A 15,079-nucleotide genomic window follows, 5' to 3' on the forward strand; every position below is an offset into this window, starting at 1 on the left:
GGAGGGAATACGGGGATATGTGTATAAAAACAGATGATTGAACTTGGTGTACCCCCAAAAAAATAATTAAAAAAAAAAAAGAAAAAAGAAAAAAAAATGAAAGTTCATAAAGTGAACACACTTGGGTAACCAGCACATGGCTCAAGGAACAGAACATGACCACCACCCCAAAGCTCTCACTGTGTCCCCTCCAGTTACTCCCCCTCCAAGAGTCACAGAATATTCTGACTTCAAAGAGCATATGTTTGTTTTTTGCCAATTCTCTACCTTCATATAAATGCAAGCCGTGTACCATGTGCTCTTTTGTATCTGGCCTCTTTCACCCCACGTGTTTGTGAGATTCATCTTTGCTTGAGTTTGAATACATCTGTGAGGGGTGGGATGGAATATACCAGAGATTATCCCCTTTGGGTCTCAAACTCATGCTCCCCTGAGACCCCTTTCAGCACCCCCAGGTCCCAAACAGGATGAACACTCTGGGAGACCTTGTCCTCCCAGGGCTCCTATCCAGGCTGGGATCTGGGAACTGCTGGTCCCAGACCACACCCCTCCAAAGGGACTCAGAGGAAGTCCCCGACCTGGGTGGGGTTAATTAGATGGCGCTTTGAGATCTCAGGATGAAAGGACTGCTTAGGGCCATTGTCCTTGGCCTCCTGTCCAGCTTGGCGGGGGAGGGGAGGAAGTACTCTATCCCCTCAGGCGCCAGGGATGGGGCATCATCCTATTGAGATTGGCATCGCCAGGCTCTGGGTGATTCTCCGTTCTGAGAAGCTCCTGACCAAAGAGGCAGGGAGCCCAGGGTTGAGAGACTGGGGAGTGGGGAGTCAAGGGCCCACACCCCTGGGGTCTGCCGCCCTGCCTCCTGGGTAGCGCCCAGACAGCCCGGCTCTGGTGCCGTGTGTGGTTTCAGGATAAGCTGCCGATGCCACCCAGAGCGCCCTGCTGACAGACAAGGATCTCGCCCGCTTTCAAAGACGCCCTTTCATCTGCCAGGGCTAATTACACCTGCAGAGCGGAGGAGAGGGCACTGGAGCCGGCCCCCTCCCTTTCCCCCGTCCCAGCTCCCAAGCCCCCTGCCTCAGGAACCCTTCTCCTCCCTCCCTTCTGCCTGTTCTCAAGCTCCAGAGGCAGCCTCGGCACCTGCCAATTATGGCTCCTCTAGTGACAAGTGGCCCTGTCTCCTGGGAGGGAGGACCCGTGAGAGCGGTGGGCTGGAGGGCTGGCCTGTGTATGTACACGAAGGTTGGGGCTTGGGGGGTCTGGGTGACATTAGGAGGATCGCTGAGTGGCCCTAGAGAGTAGGTGAGGGCCTGAGAGAGTGAAAGTTCAAGTCCCCGATGGAGGCAGTTGAATGGTGACCCTGAGCCCTAGGCTCTGATTCAGGCAGCTCTGGGTTGGAGTCCATGTTCTATTACTTGCTTTATGAGCTGCATGACTTTGCTCTCACTTATTTGGCCTCAGTTTTTTCTCCTGTAAAATGGTGATATTTATACTTACCTCACGATGGTTGTGAAGCCCTGAGCCTTTGGCAGGGGTGCATCTGAGCATGGGAAAGATGCTCTTGAAGTGGGAAGGCTCTTTGGAGCCCCCAGACTGGGTAAGTCCCCATAGTGCTTACGCCTTTGCAGCCCTTAACGCAGTGCTTTGCAACAATCTGTTTATTGGTCCGAGTCTCCTATCACCTTGCAAACAAATTCCTTAAGGCGCCGTATAGGGTCTGCCTCCAGCCCAGTGTCCAGAACAGAGCAGGTGCTCACTCTAGGGTCTGCCGCTGTGGGATGGAGAGTGTGTGATGGAGGCACAGGAGTGCAGGGCTCCTCTGGAGTGAGGGCCTGTGTGTCCGGCATGAGAGTGTATGTGACCGCTGCAGATCATAGTCACGTAGTGAAGGAAGTGCGTGAACGGGCGCGTGCACGAGTGGTGGCTGTGGGCAGACGGGGAGTGGAGTGACTCTGCAGTATCTGTCTGCATGTGGGTCTGAATGAGCCTCTTGGTGAGCGATGACCTATGAGGGTGCATGGATGAGTGAAGGGGTGTGTGCGTGTGTGCGTGCGTGCGCGTGTGTGTGATGACAGAGGATCTATGTGATTGTATATGAAACTGCAGGAGGAGGTGTATCCATCTGTGTCTGGGGGGTGGGGGTGGCGAGTCTGGCTGCACCTGAGGGTCTGGGAGGGCTTCCAGTGGAAGTGAGGGCTTTAGAGGAGCAGATAAGGTCCCCAAGTGGGCTTCTGGGTAAGAGCCCATTCCTTCCCCAGAGTTGGGTAAGTGGGAGGCTCCCACCACCTTAACACCACAGTCCTCCTCCCTATCCTGGCCCATGGGAACAGGCGAGGTGCTGGAGGCAGGTTTCCTTGGGAGGCGCAGGGAGGTAAGTAGGTCCAGGGGAGCTGGGGGTGGGAGGGTCAGAGCCCCCTTCTGACTGGCTGTGGAGCCAAGCGGCAATCTGCCCTTGCACAGGAAGCCTAACCCCACACTTCTGGTATTGGCTGTGGGGTTCTACACTCAGACCCTTAATGGTCCTCTAACCAAAAGCAAGGGAGTGCTTGGTCTCTAATCCAAATCTCCTATATCCCAGGCCAAGCTGGGCCCTGCCCTCTGCTTGTCAGACTCCTTACATAGACATGAACCATTGATGGTGGGTACCCTGGGTCCTCAAGTCAGGGGATGCTGACATCACAGTTTCCCCACTTTCCTTCTAAGCCTCAATATTTCTCTTCACCTTCCCCCAACCCCTCCTCTGACTCTGCCCACTTCGGGAAAGGCAATTCCCCAAGCTCATCATGACAGCAGGTCCTTCTGGGAGTCTAACTGACTTCCTTCATGTTCTCAGGCCCTGTTTGGGGGCTGGGTGCAAGTGGACCCCACTGGAGCAGCATGATGAGACGGGTCTGACGGCTGGCTGAGGTCACTGGCCGCTGAAGTACGTCAGTGGAGGGTGTGTATGTCCCAGCTGGCCACACAACCTCCCTTTCATCCTTTGTTCTGCCTGCCCGGCCCATTCCCACCGCGGATTCTCAGATTCCCAGCGTGGCATGTCCGATGAGCCAGAGTCTTCGCCCGGACAAGATCCTTTCCCGGCCCTGCCCTCTGCTCACCTCCTCCTCCCTGTCTTCCTCCCAGCCACAGGGAAGCCACTTGGGGTGGGGGGGCAGTTGCTTGCAGTCTCCGTCCTGCCCCTCTCCTTGCCAAGCCCCTACCAACCACCAGGGGAACTGTGGTTGGACACAAGGAAGAACTTTCGGAGGTATCATCAAGTGGCCAGCTCGGGCAGGTGGCAGGCCCCACGTCCCCTGGGAGCAAAGCAGTGCTGGTCAGGAACGCGTGTGCCTGGGCAGAGAGTGGACAAGGGAACGTCTCCTGTCTCCCTTCTGCCCTTAATGCCATCCCCAACCCTATGTTCCCCACAGGTGTCTGGCTGCTCCAGTCTGGCAGCCAATCCCCAAAGATTTCTCCATTCACCCCGGCGTAAAACTGAGTTTCCACCTCCTGGAAACGGCTGCTCGTATTGGACCCTCCCAGCTGCCTGGTGACCCCAAGTCTGCCTCCAAGTCCCTTCCCAGGCATCAGGTTGCCTTCCCAACCTGGGACCATCTTCCTCCTCACCTCCAAGAATTCTTTGGCTCGGATTTTCTACTCCAGACATTTCACACCTTCCTTCCTCTCCTTCTCCAGGGAGTAGGTCCCACCCGGCCTTGCTTTCTCCTTCCTACCCTGCCCTGTCTCCCTAGTCCTGGTGTCCCCAGTGTTTTCAGCCAGTCTGCCAGCGTCTCTCCTGGTGTGTGTGTTGAGTCTTACATAAGTAAGCCAGGAGTTCCCTGAGGATGGGGCCTGGATCTCCTGCCACCCTGATTAGAAACACCCCAGAGATAGAGCCTTGATATTCTTCCCAATTCCCAGAAAAGTCCATGAGAGCAGGGCTGGAAAAAATGAGGGGGGGGGGCAATTATTGGGGAGGTGATGGGAAGGAACTGGCAGGAGATAAAGCAGGGAGCAGAGCAGAGAAGAGGAAGGAAGAGTTATGAAGGTTTAGTGGGGAGCAGCGGGGTGGGAAGAAAGTCCTGATGGTTTCTCTGGTGAGTCTGATGGGAGGTTCCCTAGAAGAGTTTACCAAAGCAAAGGCTGAGAGGGGTGAGGTTTCCTTCTTATCCGGGCATGGGGAGGCCAGCTTTGGGGGTGGGCTGTTGAGATGGAGGGAACCTGTTCCACTGGTCCCTCTTTCTCAAGCCCTACATGTCTGGCAGTAGTATTTGGGTGCCATGGGCTCACTGGAGCCATCCCAAGTCATAAAGTGCTAACAGAAGTCCCCAGGCATCCTCCAATCTTGGCCTGGAAGAGAACCCATTGGGTTCTAATCCTGGATCTGCCGTTAGTTAATTTGCTGAGTGATCTCTGGCAAGTTCCTCAACTTCTCTGGGCCTCCCTTTCCTGTTCCCACCCCTTCACTCCATGAACAGGTGCCTGAGGGAGGAAGTGGAGCCCCTCCAGCCTGGCTCTGAGGCAGGAGGATGGGCGAGATGACCTCCCCAGAGTCCCTTTTGGTGCCGGTGGTTAGGGCCTTCCCTGGGTCAGTGGAGGAGGTCGACAAGGAGGACAGAGTGCCGTTGGAGTCCTGATGGGGTCCTTAATCTCTCCACACCTCCTTCCCTGCCTCTCCTCAGGTGCCTCCTGTGCCTGGGCCCCTCCCCTGACTCTCCCGTCTTCCTGCCCACCTGGGGCCCCGCACAGGAGCAGGAGAAAACCCTCGGGAGAGAGACCAGCCCAGCACTCCTGATGAGCAATAATTTGTTTTATGACAGAAAAGGAAATTGTCTTCAGTTTCACAAGAGCGAAACGAATTCGTTTGAAGTAGTTTGCCCTGCGGCAGGCAGGAGAAGGTTTCTCCTGAGCTTGTCTTCACACTCCTTCTCTCCCCCTCTCTCCCTCTTCCCTTCTAATTACTGCAGCTTCCAAGCTGCTGGCATGAGTTGAGGCCAGGCTGTCAGATGCCAACTGCCCCAGGATCTCACCTCTTGGGTGTGGATGGGGGGATGGAGCCACGGGAACAAGGTGGGGTGGCTCTCAGTTCGACTTCTGCCATGCCCCAAGCCTTACCTGGCACTGCCACGGAGAAAGGAGGAGGGCCAGGGCAGAGGGCGGCTCACCAGGGCCCTGGAGGGCCAACAGCTCTGGACTTGGGAGACCACTAGCACCTTGATGCCCAGGGAAGGGACTGTTGTGGCCTGGTGGGCTTTACCCCGTGGACCACCCATGTTTCCTGATCAGCCCTCCTTCCTCGCCCTCTGTGATCGCAGCCTGGATGTTGAACTCTCTGGTGGCATCTTGGCAAGAGAACAGACCATGGCCACCTACTGGCATCAAGACTCAAAGATACATTTGGGGGCAGCCAGGATGGGGAGGAGAACACCTGTGGATCACCAGGGCTCCCACTAAGAAGTCCAGTGGACTGAAGAATCATGGGACCCTCCTAGACTCATTTTAAGGGCCCCCTCCTTCTTTCCTTCCACCTCTCCATCCTTCCCTTCATCTATTGAGCAAATTTATAAAGCCTCACTAAGTGCCAGGCACCTCTCCAAGCAGGGGGGCTGTGGAGAGATGAATAAAGCCCCCTGCCTCCAGCGAGGAGTATGTTAGCCACAGGGGAAGGGGCCGTGCCCAGCATGTGCCTGGGACAAAGCAAGCAAATACTTACCAAATGAGTGACTAGATGCCCAGTATGAATCAGAGGTGACACGACAAAAGTTCAGCTGGTGAAAGGAAAAAATAATCCCTTGTGTAACCCCTTCCCTGCCATGCCCCGCCTCCCCACTGTCTTCTTCTCCAGGGAATCCTCTCGCCAAGGTCATGAGCGAGGGTGTGAAGGGGCAGGCTGTGTGGAGAACAGGCAGACGCCAGGCTCTGGGCTGCCAACCTGGCACCGCTGCTTGGCGCTGGGTGCCCTCTAAAACAACAAACTTCATGTCTCTAATTCAGCACTTCCTGTTTGTCTTGATAGTATCTCCTGTCCTTGAAGCCCACAGGCCCAAACAGGGACGGGGCAAAGGGCAGAGCTTTGGGGACTCAGAGAGAGGGAGAGGCCAGGGTGCCCTCCCCCCTCCCCTGTAGATTTCTAGGCTGTGTTCAGGGGCACTGGGCAGAGGTCAGAGGTCTCATATTTCAGGGCACTCAGTGAGGAGCCTGAGCTCCCTGCACTCACACTTCAGGAAGATTCTAGATTCTGGGTTCTGGTCATCACAGGTTCTTGGATCAATGATACTCATTCGCCTCTATGACTCGGTTTGCTGAACGCTGCAGAACAGGGGGAATTCAGGATGGGAATCACCAAGCTTCACTGCCCTCTCTTTCTCATTCTCAACGTGGCTGGGAAGTTCTTCTTTTTTTTAATAAATTTATTTATTTATTTTATTTATTTATTGGCTGTGTTGGGTCTTCGTGGCTGCACACGGGCTTTCTCTAGTTGCTGCAAGCGGGGGCTACTCTTCATTGTGGTGCACAGGCTCCTCATTGTAGTGGCTTCTCTTGTTGTGGAGCACGGGCCCTAGGCACATGGGCTTCAATAGTTGTGGCACATGGGCTCAGCAGTTGTGGCTCACGGGCTCTAGAGCACAGGCTCAATAGTGGTGGCGCACGGGCTTCGTTGCTCCGTGGCACGTGGAATCTTCCCAGGGCAGGGCTCGAACCCGTGTTCCCTGCATTGGCAGGTGAGTTCCTTTACCACTGTGCCACCTAGGAAGTCCTGAGAAGTTCTTCTTGATGTCTAACTTCAGTACCTTTCACTAGCCTTTGGGAAATGACTCCGACTTTGGGTCCTCTGGTGCCCACATCTTACGTGGCTCAGGTTCCTGAATCAATGTTGTAGGCACTTTACAGATGAAGCTTCTTCCAGATGTTAAAGTCCTCCTGGGACCAGCTGTTTTCCCCGCACTGTGTGAGCATGTCCACCGTGCTGGGCATCAAGATGGCTGCCCTGTGGGTGGTAGAAGCAGGGCAAATTCCAGACAGGCCCCCACCCCGGCCAGAGGGGCAGCCTCTGCCACCCCCAGAGCTCCAGGTAATAACCCAGGGGCCACGCCAGGCTCGCCAGCACCTGAGCCACCGGCAGCAGATAATGACTGGGGAGCTGGGCAGGCAGAGCCAACCCCTCAATCAGGAAGCAAATTAAAAAGGGGAGGAATCTCCCAGACAGACCACAACAATGAGACCGGCCCCCTTTCCAGGGCACTGCCTGCCTTCCCCCCTCCCTGTCAGATTTCGCCTGCCAGGTCCTGAAACCCAGCCCTCTCCTCTAATTCCCCGCTCGAGGGATCCAGCTGGAGGTTGTCTGGGTGACCCTGGCTGCAGGTTGGTGGCAGTGCCCGGCTGGCCGCCACAACACAGGATGCTGGGCCTCTCAAGGAGCCTCATCTGCCAGCCTGATCTTGGATTCCTGACAGGGCCCTGGGCACAGTGGGGGATGCAAGAGGAAGGGTCAAGGCGTGCTTTTGTGCTTTGGGTACCACATCTTGATGCCCATGAGGCAAAATCTGGATGGCTGTGACAATGGGATTTATAGAGAACCCACCGACCCCTGGCCTGGCAGCCCCTTCTCTGCAAAGGGCGCAATTCAATTCAGCGCAACACATATTTATCGCACACTCAGCACTAGTCAGTGTACAAGATGCCGGGCAGGGGGAAAATGAACAGAGAAAACTCCAGTCTCTCAAGGGGCTCATGAGCTCACACACACACACACACACACACACACACACGCACAACTAATTGTATCACCCATCAGGCAGTGTTAAGCCCTTTGTATTTTAGGTCTCTAGGAACACAGGAAAGGGTAACTTGGAGAACTGAGAAGCCTTCACAGACTTGTGGGACATATGAGCTGGGCTTCAAAGGATCAATAGGAGCTCACAGGCAGAGAAATGGGGAAGAACAATTCAGACAAAGAAGACTATCAGGTGTAAAGATATATGAACAATAGGATGGAGTAGAAGCCCCCTGTGGCTGAGCCTGGGGAGTGAGAGGGGTCAGGTTGGAAAGGTAGGCAGAGACCAGATGGGGAAATGGGGCTTCAATTCCGGACCAAGGGATATAGACTTTCTCTTGCAGGGAATGGGGAGCTATTGAATGTTTTTGAGCTGAGGCATGACATGCTCCTGCCACCCTGGTAAGAAGAATTTTAACTGCACACAGAGGGACAAAGAGGAGTTTGCTTTTTCTGCCTCTTCTTTTCTCCATGGTTGCTGTTTAGCCAGCCTTTCTCCCAGCTCCCACTCACTATCTTTGCTCGTTTTGTCCCAAACCTCCAACTCTCTGTTCCAAGCAGGCTGACAGAGCGCTTCATTCTTCCCCAGCTCTTACCCCAAACCTTCAGGTTACAGATATCTTGCTGGGTCCTTCTATCTCCATCACACAGCTGGGGGAGGGGGTGGGTGATGGGACAGCTGGTAGGGAAGCTGGGCTCTCTTCCCTCATGGATCTTTGGGTGTCAAGCCTTCTGTTGTGTCTTCCCTCCTGACCCAGGTTTCTGCCTTGACTGTTACCCTCCCCAGCTGAGGATCTTCTGAAAGCTTTGATTCCAGGGAAGCACTTTTCCAATTCACTCATCTGTGGCCTATCCATCCCTTCTCAAAGAAAGGTGCTGAGCCAAGGACTGTGTGGCATGAAAAAGACATGATTCCTGCCTTTCAGGAGCCTACCGACCAGTAGGGAATATAAGACAACTCCGTGGAAACAGGGCATGTGGCAATCAGTGCCAGGGAGGTTCAGAGGAGCAAGTCAGTGACGACGTGCTAGTAAGAGAAGACTTCCTAGAGGAAGCATGAGCCGGGAGCTTGGAGGATGAGAAGCTTTCTTGAGGGCAGTTGGGGTAACAGGGGTGGAAATAGTTGAACCAAAAGTAGGAAGGCTAGACATGTTTGGTGAAGAATAAGTCCAGTGGGCTGTGCTGGAGGGTTTGCACAAGGACCATTGCAAGTGAAGCCTGTGAAGGTGATGGAGGCCAAGTAGGAGGGTCTTAAATGTCAAGGCTGGCACTGGGGAGCCACTGGACGTGTTTGAGATGAAGAGTGCCAAAATGGAGTGACATTTCAGGGCGATTAATCTGTTATTGGTCTGCAGGACACCTTGGGTAGGTGGGCACAGAAGTGGCAGAACCCAAAGGAGAGCTAAAAAATAATCCAGTTGAGAAGTCATTCCTGGCAGCTGCTCACCCAACTTGGCCTGCTGTTCCCCTTAGAGCGTACTACCACTTCATAAATCCTCGCTGTGCTTTCTCGGAGGAAAAAAAAAAAAGTAATTCTTGTCACTAAGTTGGCACTTCTCTAGAATTTTCATGGATCAGTGCCCATTTTCAACTCATTCATTCATTCAACAATTATTTAAGCAACACTTACTAAGTACCAAAAAGCATTTGAGGCTATTTCTTCATTCCTTTCTTCTCTCTTTCTCTCTTTCTCTCACGTTCAGATTTGAAGACAAAGGTGAACGCTCACCCACACACATCTGGGGGCCTTAGCCCGGCCTCCTCCTCCCCCCCCCCCCCAAGCTAATCCAGTAGCTTCTGCCTTTGGAGCAGGTATATGGAAAAAATTAGAGAACTACACGCAGTAAGGATTTGGGGGATGGCATGAGGTAGGATAACCAGCTTGGGCAGCAGAAAGCTCTCAATGGGAGGGAAAAGCAAAGTTGAGAGCTGAGTGTAGGGGGGACCCAGGATCCTGGGGGAGGGAGGCTGGGGAAGGAGGAGAGAGGTGGAGAGAAGAGTGGGAGACAGGCCTCTGGGTGAGAATGGGGGCCAGGAGGGAGGGAGGGACAAATTAGAGAGCTGGAGAAGGAAGTAGAGTCTTAGCAGCTAGAGGTGGGTGAGGGAGGAGGTGGGGACTGGGAGGCGAGGGCAGAGGAAATGGGCCCAGGCACTGGAGACAAAAGTCTGGGAGTCTGAGCCTCTGAGGAGCCACCTGGAAAGTGCAGGCAGCGGCAACATCAAACTTGGGATCGGAGGGTTGGCTCTGGGGGTGAGCTGGAACCGGAGGGTGGGGTGGGGTGCGGGTGGCTGCAGGGAGAGCTGAGAGCAAGAAAGAGGGGCTTTGAATCTGCCATGAACCCTGCGGGGTCTTCAGCTTCATCCAGAGGCCTGGGCTCCAGAGTCCCACCCCCGACATGTAGGTTGAGGTCCCATGGTGCCCACCCACCCCCACTTTCCTACCTCATCATTGGTGGTGGGAAAGCTCTTTGTTCCGAGGTGCGAAGAGAGAGGAGGAAAGGGGGTCTCCTGCCAGATAGGGTCCAGGTAAACCAGGGTCCAGGTAAAACCCTTCCCCACAAACCAGTCAGGATCTCCAGACACTCTTTACTGATCAGAGAGCTGGGGAGGGGTGTGGGTCCAGGCCAAGGGCTTCATCCTTTTCCTCCCCCCAAGCCCCCCACCCCAAGATTCTCCCACTTTGGACTGGACATGCTACCTAAGCATATGGAACCGATTGAAAGAATTTGTATGCTCACCTTATAATTTATGCAAATCAACTCTGTAATTAACTATAATTTGGAGGCATCCTTTGGTATTTGAGACATTTATCCATGAGGAAATGCCCTAGTGATAATGCTCCCGTATTAACATTATTTACTCCACCTGTGTGGTCTCCGCTTGTTTCCCCCCTCACTCTGATTTTCTGGGCTGGAAGGTGGGGAGGGCCAGGGAAGCCCCTCCCTGGAGCCTGCCTCCATCCTGACGCCTGGGCTCCCCCAGGGAGTTGTACACAAGCCCTGTCCTCTTAATTTCGCCTGGGATTAAAGGAAAGGGTGCAGCTCTGCCTCCTAAGCCCCCCACCACTCTACTCTCTCCTGCCTGATGGGTAGCTTTCTGCTGAGATTTTTCGTGCTCTTAAGGGCCTCAATGTTCTCAGCTCTGAAATGGGTAGAGGAAGGACCTGTCAGGGCCTTTACAGGATAATTACTGAAAAGCTAATGAAGGGACAGGGAATCCCCCGTCTAGAGATTTCTGGGGGTGTAGGAGGAGGAGCAGGACAAGAGTTCAGGGTGAAGATGCCCTCACTCACCCTGTGGGAGACTTGGTGGGGGAGGTGGCAGGCAAGCCCTGGGCTACTGGGATCTGTGCACATGTAAGGGTACACAGCAGCTCCCATCCCCAGTGCTAAGAGCACTGGGCTATGGTCGAGAATGGGGTGTGGTTACGTGAAAAGTCTCCAGGCCACTCTCCTATGTGGGTCAGAATTCCTAGCTTCAGAGTGCTTTAGGAAACCGGTCTCATCCTGTTTCATCTGCTTTCCCCTTCCTGGTCTTCCGTCCTCTCTGCTCCAGGACATGCTCCTAGTAGCCAGTGTGCCGAAGCCCACAACCACCCTAATGTGCAGCTCATGTAACTAGTTGGGGACCATGGGGCCCACCTAAATTCATCTCCAGGCCCCATCACCCATTCCAGGCCGTGTTCCCAGCCTCTTCACCCTCCTGGAGTTCTGCGATTCCTGAATTGTCTATAAAAGTTCTTGGTTGGCTCTGCCTCTGGTGCTAGGTGAACTCTTGTCCATTCCAAACTGCCCCACCCTATCCTAAGTCAGGGAGAGGGTCTTCCTTCCCTAGTTGACAATGAGAGATCCCAGATCCAAAATGTGAATTACACTGGACCCTCCTGGTAGTTCCGAATTGAGAAGTGACTGAAAAGTGGACAAAGAAAAGGGAGGAGGAACAGGAACAAGGCCCCAGCAGAGAAGGGGAGACCCGCCTCAACTGCCAGAGTAGCCAGGAACACTGCTGGGGAGCTCTGCAGGGAGGGACCATGTGAAGAGGGGGGTGTGTGTGTGTGTGTGTGTGTGTGTGTGTGAGGTCTTAAAAGCGGTACTTCTTTCTTTCCCACCATGTCCATGGAGAAAACGAAAGGAGGGGAATGGAATTTGGAGAGTTCCAGCCATCCCAGCTCTCTCCCCTGGCGATGTTCTCATTTCCTCCATCCTGCAAGAACCACTCTGTCCCTCTCCCACTGCCTGTACAACCTCTGGGGAGGGAAGGATGTCCTGCTTCCCCTTCATCCCCACCCCCACCCTCATCTGCCTCTTTCAGCTGAAATCCTCCTTTCCTGGCAGACCTCAGAGACTCAGATCTCAGCTCCACCACTCCCCCAGAAGAGCCGGGGGCCACTGTTTCCTGGATTATCCTAAAAGCTTCCGAGGCCGTGAGGACTTGGCAGCATCCCTGCCTGAGTCTCTCACCTCCCCCTCTGGCTCTGACTGTTGTCTCCTTTATAAAGCCTGGCACTTCCATCACCCCCACTTGCCCCTCAGTGTCGCTGCCAACTCTGGGCTCCATGGACTGGTAAGAGGGGCTCTTCCTTGTCCAGTTCAGGGGACAAGAGGATCAGGGTTCCACTCTAAAGTAGGGATCATTGAGAAGGGGTTAAAGGGTGCGATTCCCTCTGAATTGGGGAGGGGGACATAAGAGGGGGATCTTGGAGGGGTCTGCATGGAGAACGAAAGAGGATTCCTTGGAGGTCTCTGGACTGGGCTGAGATCTGAGGGAGAGGGAGAGTGGGGATTCACCAGTTAACAGATGACTAGGGACTTCATTCTGAGACAAAAGATAGGCTAATATAACAGACATACAGGGCACACACTCACCACATGGCAGTTCACGTGTGATAGCACATCTACAGAAGTTGTAGGGGAGAAACCACTGTGCATGTTCTGTGGGGAACACCCTTTATGACAGAGGAGAGAGGACAGACACCCCACATTCAAGCCCCAAAGGCACACAGTGGCATGGTGGGTACACACACATTTGATACACACACATCACATACACCACACACACACACACACACACACACACACACACACACACACGAGCGCGCAGATGCACTAGCCTCAGCTAGACTCATCTTTCAGACTGAGAGTGGCTGTGATGCTAGGGACATGTGGGTTTATGAGCGAATTAGTGTTCAGAGTAGTGCTTGGCCCTGGGTAGACCCTCAGTAAGTGTTAGTTCAGTGAATAAAGGATAAATGAAAAAAAAAAACCATTTGGCTCCAGCTCTGGACCTTGTCCAGTTTCCCAGGAGTCTGGAAGAGCATAGGGGAGAGAAGGGGATATGAGGAAGGTGTTAGTGTCCAGATCACCAGCTTGCAGTTAGCTGAATGCAGCCTGGAGGTAGGGGTTGGGAGTAGAGAGGAGTGAGCAACTAGGAGACCAGGAATCACGGGTTCTGGTCCCTGCTATGCTTCTAATTCGTTGTGTGATTTTGAGCTACTTGCCGCCTTGTTCTGGGGTTTAATTTCCTCTACTAGCAAAATGGGAGCTTGCCATGACAATTTTTATGAGCAGAACAGCTTTGATATTCTCCTAGTGCAATCTCCACAGAGGGACAGTTGAGGTTTGGAAGGGACCACAGCCATCCAATCCAAGACAGGACCAGTTTGTCCTATCTTAATAACAGGATCTTGATGGCTTTGATCTGGGGAATAGTTTAAGAATGTTGTCCTCTCCACCTTCAGGATCCAGGGGAGCCGGACTGCCAAGGCCATCACTGCTGCCATAGTGAAGCTGGGTGGAACGGCAGGCAGAACGTGTGCTTTTGAGCCTCACAGATCTGGACTCAGTTTCTTTCTCTGTCTCTTAACAGCTCTGTCATCTTGGGCAGGTCGTTTAACTTCTTTAATCCTTGGCTTCCTCATCTGTGCAATGGGGGGATGGTAATAACTACTCTGCTGCCTGCTCATGAGAATGAGAGAGATTTGTGAAGCACCTGGAATGCAGCAGGTGCCCAATGAATGAATGGTGGTTATGCTGAGCGTCGGGACCAGCAAGGCTGCTCCAGGTACAAAGTGGATCGCTGACTATATGTGAGGCATGAGAAGGAGAGGGGTGGCAAGAATGGGAGATAGACACTTGTGGCAAAATCTGCCTACTTACCCCTTTACCGGAATGAGGGAAAGGAGCAGAAATGGCCCACGTCCTGGGCAGATCTCACTGGGCTGCGTGGTTCAACTTTGAGGCGAGATAAGAACACAGCAGTGGGCAGTGGTGATCTTCACAGTCAGGTCAACAGACCATGAGCACCATTAATCAGGGAAACAGCTAGCAAGAAGGAAATTGAAAGCACTGGAATCAAAGGAACAAAAGCAGAGGAAGAAAGAAAGTGCCCCGAGTCAGAGGCAGAAACTCAGTCAGGGCAGGAAGTCAGAACGGCTGAGTTTTCTGAGACGACTGCATTGCTGTTGAATTTCATGCTGACGAGCCCCAGGCAGATGGAGGGTCTTTGCTTCTGGGAAACCCAGGTGGCTGTGGGTCACGACCAGGTGGGGTGAAAGGGGGTCTGGGGTGAAAGGGGGGTGGGATGTCTACTGTCCAGGGGCTGGATCCCTTTCCCTGTTCTTTCCAGGGAAAGATGGAAGGAGCTAGGAAGACGACAATCTGGTGCCTATAAAAAAAATGACAGAGGGGACTCGGGTTTCCCATTGAGAGTCAGATCCCTGCTCAGGGGTTAGCACCTTAAGAGCAGCAGCTTCGGGGAACAGCCAGAGGCCAGCAGGCTGCAGGGAGAAGGAGGAGGAGGAAGAGGATGCCTAGGGGTGGAATCAGACTTAACCCAGGAATTCGAGGAGCAGGCTCTGCGATGTGAGCCCATAATTCTGTTTTGGACATGGCTGTGAACTGAGGTGCAAACCCAACTAAGTTAAGATTTGCAGGCTGAGTGTATAGGGATAAAACCATGTGTGGTCAGAGAGGGCTGTCGATTTAGCCGCGGCCGCGAAGACCCAAAGCCGTTCTTGAAAATCTACATCTCAGGGGCCCAAGAGTTGGGAATGAAATCCGACTGATTAGAAAGTACAATCCCTGACATCTGGGAGGCGCCTCGCGGCTCCCTAAGTTCCCGTCCTTTACCCCGCAGGGCGGCTGCTTTAACCGCATTTCACCCACGAGGAAACTGAGGCTCAGAGCAACCTGATCTGCCAGATCAGCTTAGCAAATGCAGGGATGGAGTTAGAATTTAGGTCTGTCAACTTCTAGCCCAAAGATCTTTGTGAACATACATGAATCCAACAAACATTGCTGGGAAACGATTTATTTAATAATTATAACAC

Source organism: Hippopotamus amphibius, chromosome 17 (genome assembly GCF_030028045.1).
Source record: "Hippopotamus amphibius kiboko isolate mHipAmp2 chromosome 17, mHipAmp2.hap2, whole genome shotgun sequence".
Lineage (NCBI taxonomy): Eukaryota > Metazoa > Chordata > Mammalia > Artiodactyla > Hippopotamidae > Hippopotamus > Hippopotamus amphibius.